This window comes from Scardinius erythrophthalmus, assembly GCF_964197995.2.
Source record: "Scardinius erythrophthalmus genome assembly, chromosome: 10".
Classification (NCBI taxonomy): domain Eukaryota; kingdom Metazoa; phylum Chordata; class Actinopteri; order Cypriniformes; family Leuciscidae; genus Scardinius; species Scardinius erythrophthalmus.
The window spans coordinates 36,817,281-36,826,706 of NC_138230.1; the positions used below are offsets into that span (position 1 = coordinate 36,817,281).

General features: G+C 38.7%; 1 protein-coding gene across 2 annotated transcripts in view; it reads right to left on the bottom strand.

Moving 5' to 3' along the window:
• elmo1 (engulfment and cell motility 1 (ced-12 homolog, C. elegans)) overlaps positions 1–4,894 on the bottom strand; it is an 87,196-nt gene extending 82,302 nt beyond the window's left edge. For both annotated transcript variants that reach the window (XM_081376964.1, XM_081376962.1), the window contains exon 1: positions 4,804–4,894. The gene's annotated coding sequence lies outside the window, so the exon portion shown is untranslated. The remainder of the gene's footprint in view (positions 1–4,803) is intronic.
• Between the last annotated feature and the right edge of the window lie 4,532 nt (positions 4,895–9,426).

The window sequence follows — 9,426 nt, forward strand, 5'->3', positions numbered from 1 at the left end:
TCATTTAAACCTGTCAGCTTCTTTAATTAATGTAATGCCAGAAGCAATAATTAAATGCACTGCTTGCTACATTATCTACTAAAGCAGGAAATTGATCTAGGCAGGCAATGCTGGGGGCAAACGGGGTGTTCAGATGGTATCTGCTGCCATAAGGAACAATAGTAACAGGCATCTGGTGTTAGCAGGAGGACTCATTCCAGAAAGGATTTTATTAGACAAAAATTTCTATACTGTAAGTAAGTGCAAGAGCAATATTTCTCTCTCTGGAAAAATTCTCAATAAGAGAATTTTAAATATACTACTGTTCAAAAGTATTCCCCCGGGTTCACTGACCAAGCCTCCCAGACTAAAATGCATGTTTGAGCTGTTTTGTCTCACCAGTAATGCTTTTTTCTAAGGCAATTTTAAAGATACTTAAATATCCTAATTCCAACAAGGCATAACCCTGGCTTAATCTAAGCCCTGTCTGTGAAACCAGACCTTAGAGTCCATAAATTGACTAATTTATTATGACCGCCGCTAGCGTAGCTAGCGAAAGCGGTCATATAGGGATTGTCAAAGTTTTTTTTTTTTTTTTTTTCCCGTCACCTTACTGAATTTTTCGTCAGCGATACCAGGGACACCGAAGCACCGGGGAACATGAAATTTGGTGGGCATGTAGCCCCACTAGACTTCTACGGAAAAATTTCGTTTGGTCCCCGGGGGCCACTCCCCCCCCCCCCGCGCTGGGCCCCCCCAAACCCCCAAAAAATGCAGTTTTTCCTAAATAACTACCTGAACCGTGGCACCGAGGATGAAGAAATTTTTATGGTATGTTGCTCTTAAGGGCCCACATCAACCTAGCCCATAATCACTCATTTGTGATTTGCGCCCCTCCCATAAAAAATGAAAATGCAATATTATTCTGCTTTAATCGTCCCTATCTTCAGTGGAGATGTTCAGAACTGCACCATATTTCATGTGTATGATTAACTTGACATCCTCTGGGGGTATCCTCTGCTAAGTTTTGTAGAATTTCATCCATGGGGGGGTATAAAATAAATTAATTTATGTGCACATTTAGTGACTGTACACTCATCGGCCTGTAGATGGTGCTGTTGAGCGAAGGGTTGCTGGTTTAGGATGATACTGTCACACACACACATGCAGGAATACAAACAAACGCAAGCATGCACACACACTGACATCCACACGCACAGACACACACCCATACACACACATACAAATCCACATGCACAGACACACACACACAAACACACACGCGCACACATGTATGCACACATACATACACGCACAGACACACACACACACACACACACAGACACACACATACACAAACACACACACATACACACACACACACACACACAGACAGACATGCACATACTATTACTTTTTTTAGGTATATACATAAACACGCAATACAGCCAAATTACTCCACGTCATTTATTTTTGTGGAAAGCCAGTACAGGCCTGAGCGGCGGTCATATTTTGTACCGCGATGCGGTACATCTAGTTTTATTTGAAAGAAAGAAATTAGCCGAATACGTTTATTCAACAGGGACGCACGCATTAAACTGACATTAAAAGTGACAGTAAAGATATTTATAATGGTACAAGCAAGAATACTGAAAAAGTAAACTACATTTAAAAATATATTAAAGTAGAAAACCGTTACTTTAAGTTGTAATAATATTTTACAACATTACAGTTTTTACTGTCCGTATGCACAAAACATATTGCTAATTCATCTCTCTTTTAAATATCAGTTCATCTTAAAGTCAAGGGCAATGTGTAAAGGCACTTTATGATAAAGAAGTACCGCACTCGTCATCAACGGACAAGGAAATCTAAGCGCAATCTCTCAGTAAAGACATATAGATTATTATTTTCAGGCACTGGAATAAATTGAATAACTAAACTTTTTTAAAAATTACCTGCATGCTCTTTAGTCTGCATATTTTCATGTCAGTGTCTGCCTTTATAAACCACAATTTTATTCCTTACTTTTGATGTAGGATAAAATCCAACCATACGTGCATTTTATAAATTTGTATTTTTTTCTGTAAAAATGACACAATTTTCACAGAACAACCTCTGATGAAATTTGCATGGGTACGTACAATAGTTTCTCTATATTACCACACTGGAGATGCACTCGGCTGGAAGAAGAGATGTTTGGCACCAAAATAAGACAAAGCCCAAACTTCTCGCTTATTTTGGTGGTAAGGAAGATAAGAGAAGACAGAGATGAGAACGTTAGACAAGGAACAGTTAAGAATGTACACCCCCCCCTCCTCCTCCTCCTCCTCCTCCTCCTCCCCCTCACAGTGTGAAAGAGAGAATCACTTGCAGTCAAGATCTCATCATAAATTGGCAAGGTAGCACTCATAGGTGGGAGACCGAGAAACTGAAGAAAGTAATTTATATATGCATGCCGCACATGTGCAGAATTTCAATAATCTGCTCACACAGTGACTCCGTAAACTTCTGACTCTCTTAGAAAACTCATCTGATCTTAGTTACTGCCTCTACCGCACACAGAGACAATGATAAACCCCACCTGACTCCAACCCAGAACTGAGAACAATGAAAAGCCTAAAAGCATTTCTTATGTGACTTAAGATGCTTTCTCTCATGAGTTTATGACGCAGACATTTTAAATAGGATAAGTACTTGAACGCATTGCACACATCCATCAAACTGCTGAGGCTTAGCAGTACAAGCTCTGACACATTGCACCATGGTCATTTGGGCTCTGTGGGTTCGGGTTCGAGTCCGGCTCACAACACTTCTCATTTCACGCTCTACTCACTGGAAATGCTGTCCTATTTCTCACTTAAAAACAATGGTTCAATGGCATTGAAGAGGTTCCCAAAAAAATTATATCATCGAACAAAGAACATTTTAATAATCTAATTATCTAAAGGACATTTTTCCACTGTAAAGAACATTTTGTGCAATGGAAACGTTCCATGGAGGTTATTTAAAGAGTGTAATAATATCTACACAGTGGCACCCAACAGACAGAATCATGTCTACAACCAAAAAGATGCATTTGACATTAATGTTGTGATGTGACTCAATGATTTGTGACCCAGAAAACACGCTACATGCCACACAACGTACACTTGAACATGCTTACGTTTGACCAAGAGCGCATGCATGTGATCTAAAGGACCAATGGGGCAAGACGCTGAGCTCACACTTCCCTCAAGACACAAAAGTGACTCAACGACATGAGGATAAAGACTGTCACTGCAACAAAACACATTCTCATCTGGACTCCACAAGACCGCATCAGAAATACCCTCAACTACAAAGTCAAGGAAATATATGCATGAAAAGGATGAAGACTTTGAGCTTCTGATAGTTTTTCAAATGAAAAGCAAGGAACTATTTACTTCCCAGAGGGCATGGAAGTCTCTACTTCTTACAGATCTCATTTCTTCCTCAATTTTGACACGCTTCAGAAGCTCTTCAGAATAAAAACCACAATATATGAATACAATATATCAGTGTGTAAAGAGTTGTTGGTAGATTTAAAGTCTCATTTGGGACTGCAACAACAATGATTAAAAAAAACCTACAGAAGTGAATCTCTATGGATAAGCACCATCCTGAAATCATTAGAACATAATTAAGATTATGTGTACTACTTGAATTTGAAGAAGATAAATATGGGAATATTATATGAATGTTTAAAATAAGGAAATGTGGGCATAACTACATTTTGAAGTTACCGCATGATTTTACCTCGGTAATGCTGACTAAAGCACAAAGTATCAAAAATGCATAAAAACAAATACGAAATAAGCTATATAAAATGCTTCATATTTGAATCTCTGTTTTTTTATGTTTGTGTATTGCTGTCGGCTAGTGTTTTTGTTTGATATGTTTTTTGTGCATTTTTGTATGAGTCATCTTAGTAATACAAAGGCCACACAACTTCCTTTCATACATTTTCATTTTAAAGGGACCGTTCGTTCAAAAATGTAAAATCTGTCATGGTTTATTCACGTTAGCGGAACACAAAAGGAGATGTTAGGCAAAAGACAAACTGTCAAGCTTCAGTCACCATTCACTTGCATTGCATATTTTTTGCCTACAATGTAAGTAAACGGTGACTGAGACTGTCCCTCTGTCTCACATCTCTTTTTGTGTTCAACTGAAGAAAGAATGTCGTATGGGTTTGTAACGACATGAGGGCGAGTAATATGCATTATAATAAAGCCATAGAGTACAAGATGACAGAATTGGGTGATCTGTCCCTTTAACTGGACATTTATTTCACTCACAGTCGCGTGCAATACAAAGCCAAGCAAAGTATCATTCCAAAGTCCATGAGGGGCTTCCATTAAATAAATAAAATAAGTTTCAAATAACATTAAAGCTTTTGCTTATCTGTATTGCTGGTCTTCCCTAAAGAGACAATAGAGAAGTCGTTGTCATTGTGCAGAACTCTCTAATGCACCTTGTCCATATAAACTGTATCAATCGTAAAATACAACCACTGATGTGTGAAACACACTTTTGACCCCATGTTCATGTTTAAATGCGTGTGTGGAATAAAGTACGCATGAAGTAAAGCACAGTCAGTCATGCACTAAGCTCTGTCAAACTCTCCACCCGCTGTGATCTGTCTGTTCGCGCTCAATAGAGGGGCTATTCTCGAATCACGAATGTCTCACAACTGCACACTACAGCGCTTAAACTTCAACCAGCAAGAATGAAACAGCACGAAGTGGCCTGTGGTCACACCGATAACAGAGGAATGGGCAATGCGTAAAAAAACGTACAAACCTGAAGCGGTGAGGCGACTTTTCCTCCTTCCAGGGATTGATGTTTGGGAGTTTGTTGCATGCGAGCGCTCCCTCCCTTTCTCTAGCGCACTAGAATGATAGTGCTGATGTTGTTTTCACTTCCTCTTCCCTCCTCCCCCCGGCTGCTGATTGGCTCTGCTGTTTCAGTCATCCACCAATAACAGCAGAGTAAGACCTATAAGAGCGCATCAGTGTACTTTTTCAATCTAGTCTAGTGGATATTGGCTATTGATTGTGATGTCTGCTTTTGCTTCTTTATATAAAATAGTTTTCGGCATGATTTAAGTGCATAGTATAGTTAGAGACATAGATACTTCCATAAAAAGCTACAAATTATCTTATTTTAAAAGCTTGAATTAATGCCAGCAAGTCTATATAAGAAAATATGATTAAAACAGAACCTCATTGCCTGGCCATTTGTCTTCAGGACATAGTTGGCATTTTGTAAATATCTGTCCATCAGATGTCTGTCCTCACAATGTCCACACACACAGGCGATTGATTATCTGTCCCTCACAAAGTGATGTATTAACCGTCCCATGCTGACATCATTTGCCTACTCCATTTTGGTGATTAGAGAGAGGATGTAATTCTTTAAAAGCCTTTAAAAGAATGTCTAGAATTCTGTTAAGAAACGCACATGATGTAAAAGATTATGTAAACCAAAATCCAGTCTACATGCAATACCTCTGTGCTTCAGTCCATGACAGCAGAGGTGATGTTACCTTTAGTTTTTCTCTCTATAAAAACCATTATGCAAATACACATCATGGTTCAGTCTCTGCAACAGCTCTTCTCTGAGCGCTGTGACATTCTTTGGAATTTTTTTTATTTTTTTGGACTATGTGAAATGAACAACTCTAGTTCTTCAGGAAATGAAACTGCTGAAAACCAAACCCATACTCTGCATCATTGGTGTAAATGACAATGCAATGTTTGGGAAATTTATTTTATCGTAAATCTCACACACACACACACACACACACACACACACACACACACACATTAACAAAGTACATTTACTTGAGTACTGTACTTAAGTCAGCTTTTAGAGTATCTGTACTTTACTTGAGTATTATTTTTTCTGGAAACTTTTTACTTTAACTTCACTCCATTTGAAGGACAAATACCATACTTTTTACTCCACTACATTTCTGTCAAGGTCCTTGACGTCAGTCAGGGGATTATTTTAGTTCCAAGGGGTTGCATTTTGGTTGGAAATGAAAGTCGGACTGACGTCAGAAACCGACGTCGGACAGACGTTGGATTTTGGCTAGAACTGAAAGTCGGGTTGACGTCAACATCCAACATCGGACAGACGATGTGTCCAACAGCGTCTGTCCAACGTTGGAGATTAACGTCAATGTGATGTTGGATTCTGACATCGACCTGATTTTCATCTTCTAAATGTGAATTTTGTCATTGTTTTGGAGCACAAGCTGGCTAACATGTTCATACTAAAAGCCAAAAGACTTTAAATATTGGGTACTATTTGAGGGAACCATTGTGGACATTATTGAGTGCACTTATTCAATCTCACATTCAATCTCACTACTGGAACTGTGTTCTAGAAATAAATTTGATATTGACATGAGGGTAGGTAGGTAGGCATAGATTCAGAGGCATACGGTACTGTATTACATACAACAATGCAACAATAATAAAACAATGCATTGACATTTACTTTTTACTTTTGATACTTAAGTACTTAAAAAACGAGTACTTCTGTACTTTTACTTAAGTAGAAATCGGTCCTTACAACTTTTACTTGTGTAACGCAGTAATATTTGACCAGTAGTATCTGTACTTTCACTCAAGCAAGCAAGCAAGCAAGCAACTTTATTTATATACCACATTTTCAAACAACAGACGTTGCCCCAAAGTGCTTTACAAAACTGATGACATTAAAATCATACAACCAAAACAAACATAACTTATTCAAAAGCTAAATAAATACGTTTTTGAATAAGACTTAAAAGTGGCAATTAGCTGACCTCACGTGGAATGGGAGACTATTCCAGAGTTTGGGACCAACCACGGTAAAAGCATGATTGCCGTTGATCTGAGGACCTGAGAACTAACATAGTCTGGGGGAGACCAATATATAAAGAATTACATAGTCAATCTTTGATGAGATAAAAGAGTGAACCACAATTTACAAATCCTTACTGGATAGAAAGGCTAGTTGACAATACCTACAATATCAAAATCGGCTGCTGGCGGTAGATCCTTTTCCTATTTAGCACCAAAACTTTGGAACAATCTTCCTAACATTGTCCGGGAAGCAGACACACTCTGTCAGTTCAAATCTAGACTAAAAACACATCTCTTTGGCCTAACATACACATAATACATTATAGACTTCTATAATTCAATGTTAGGCTGCATAGTTTAGGTCAGCCAGAACCGGGAACACTTCCCATAAATCCTGATGTACTTGTTACATTATAAGAAGGATGGCGTTTATGCTAATATTAGTCTCTCTGTTTATCCAAGGTTTACCGCAGTCCGCCGTATCCAGGCCGTATCCAGATCTGATGAAGGACCTGCGCCTGGACACGATGACAATGCAGTCCTGAAGTGTCAACCAGTCCCTTCCCTGTTTACTGAAGTCAGCCGGATCCCGGCCGTATCCAGATCAGATGGTGGACCTGTGCCTGGACCCATCCCTGAGGTGTCTGCCTCATCAGCCCTGTGAAGGCCTCATCGACACGACAGCCATCGGCACTGATCCTCAACAAACTCGTCTCCATACAGGCGTGATGACTCCGACATCCAACCAGATGGAACTGGATAAATATTCTGAATGTTCTGATCCAATCTGACTTCTGACCTGTAATGCTGCCTAGTTCATAATCATACACTGTTCGCTCATTGGCCAGAGGAGAACCGCTCCCCGACTGAGCCTGGGCTCTCCCAAGGTTTTTTTTTCTCCATTCTGTTACCTGATGGAGTTTTGGTTCCTTGCCACTGTTGCCTTGGCTTTTGGCTTGCTTAGTTGGGGACATTTAATATTCAACAATATTATTGATCTGCCTTACTTAAGGTGGACGATGACGCAATTTTCTTCTAGAAACGAACGTTGTATTATTTTCAAGTTATCACTGTGAAGCTGCTTTGATGCAATCTGTATTGTAAAAAGCACTATATAAATAAAGGTGACTTGACTAGAAAATGCTTTACTTTAGCGATTGATAACAACAGCACCAATCTGCTTATTAAAATTTAGTGATGAGTCCATAATTACCCCTAAACTCTTTACTTGATGTTCAATCTTTAAGGACAAGGAACCTAAATTATCAGAAAAGTTAGGTGAGATGGGAGAACCTAAAATCAAAACCTCAGTTTTACCTCAGTTGCTAGAAAGCCAAAGTTTAATATCACTGTAACATTCCTTTGTCCAGCGAACAGGTTTTATCTAAGCTCACAGGAAAATAAAACTGGAGATTGTCGGCGTAACAATGGTGCACAATACTATACATCCAAAAAATAGTGCTTAGAGGAAGCATATACAGAGAGAACAACAACGGTCCGAAAATCGACCCCTGAGGAACACCACAAACTAAAGGGGCCAATGTGGAAGAAAAGTCTCCCAGATTCACAGCAACTGTCCTGTCTTTTAAATATGAGGCAAACCACTGAAGGGCTGTACCCTGGACACCAACCCAACGCTCCAGATGGTTGAGAAGAATCTCATAGTCAATCGTATGGAAGGCAGCACTTAGATCTAATAAAACTAGAACAACATGTGATCCTGAGTCCAACGATAATAATATATCGTCATTAGTGACCTTGAGCAATTCAGTTTCTGTGCTGTGACAGGTCCTAAAGCCCGACTGGAATGTGTCTAAAATATCAAAAGTATTCAAATATGAATATAGCTGTGAGTAGACCACTTTCTCTAAAATCTTGGAGATAAAAGGCAGTTTAGAAGGTCTATAGTTGTTATATACTGTATGATCCGAATTAGGTTTTTTGAACAAGGGATGAACAATTGCATGTTTGAAACAGTTTGGTATTACTCATTAAGGAACTGTTAATTATAGCTGTTAAGGAAAACCTATACACATTTTAAAAGATGAGTAGGGAGAATGTCCAGTCTGCAGCAACCTCCATTCATTTTAGAGACAATATCTGTCGACTGGTTCAGAGTTAGTCAAATTGTTAGACAGCGCAGGATTAATTGATGAAAGGGAATGTGAAGGTAAAATTGCACTTCTGATCTCCTCAATTTTTTGAGTAAAGAATAATAAAAACTCTTCACAAGTCTCTTGAGTAAGGAAGTTGTGTACTTTGTCCACCTCTGACTGTATATATGTATATATGCAAGTTTGTAATTGGTATGTGATAATATAATTTATTTTATTTAATAAAATACATATTTTTGTAGGTAGGCTAAATTGTTGTGCTGGAATTTTCTGTCACAATTGAACTTTAAATAACACTTGTCTAGCGTAAACCAAAATGTTTAATATATTTAAACAGTGGGGAACTCATTTGTGACCTTCACGGCTTGATAAAAAGGGAACATGTCACATACACACGTTTCTATTGGCCCTGGCCAGATCAGAACAAAGGGAGACACAATGAAAAGAGAGGAACT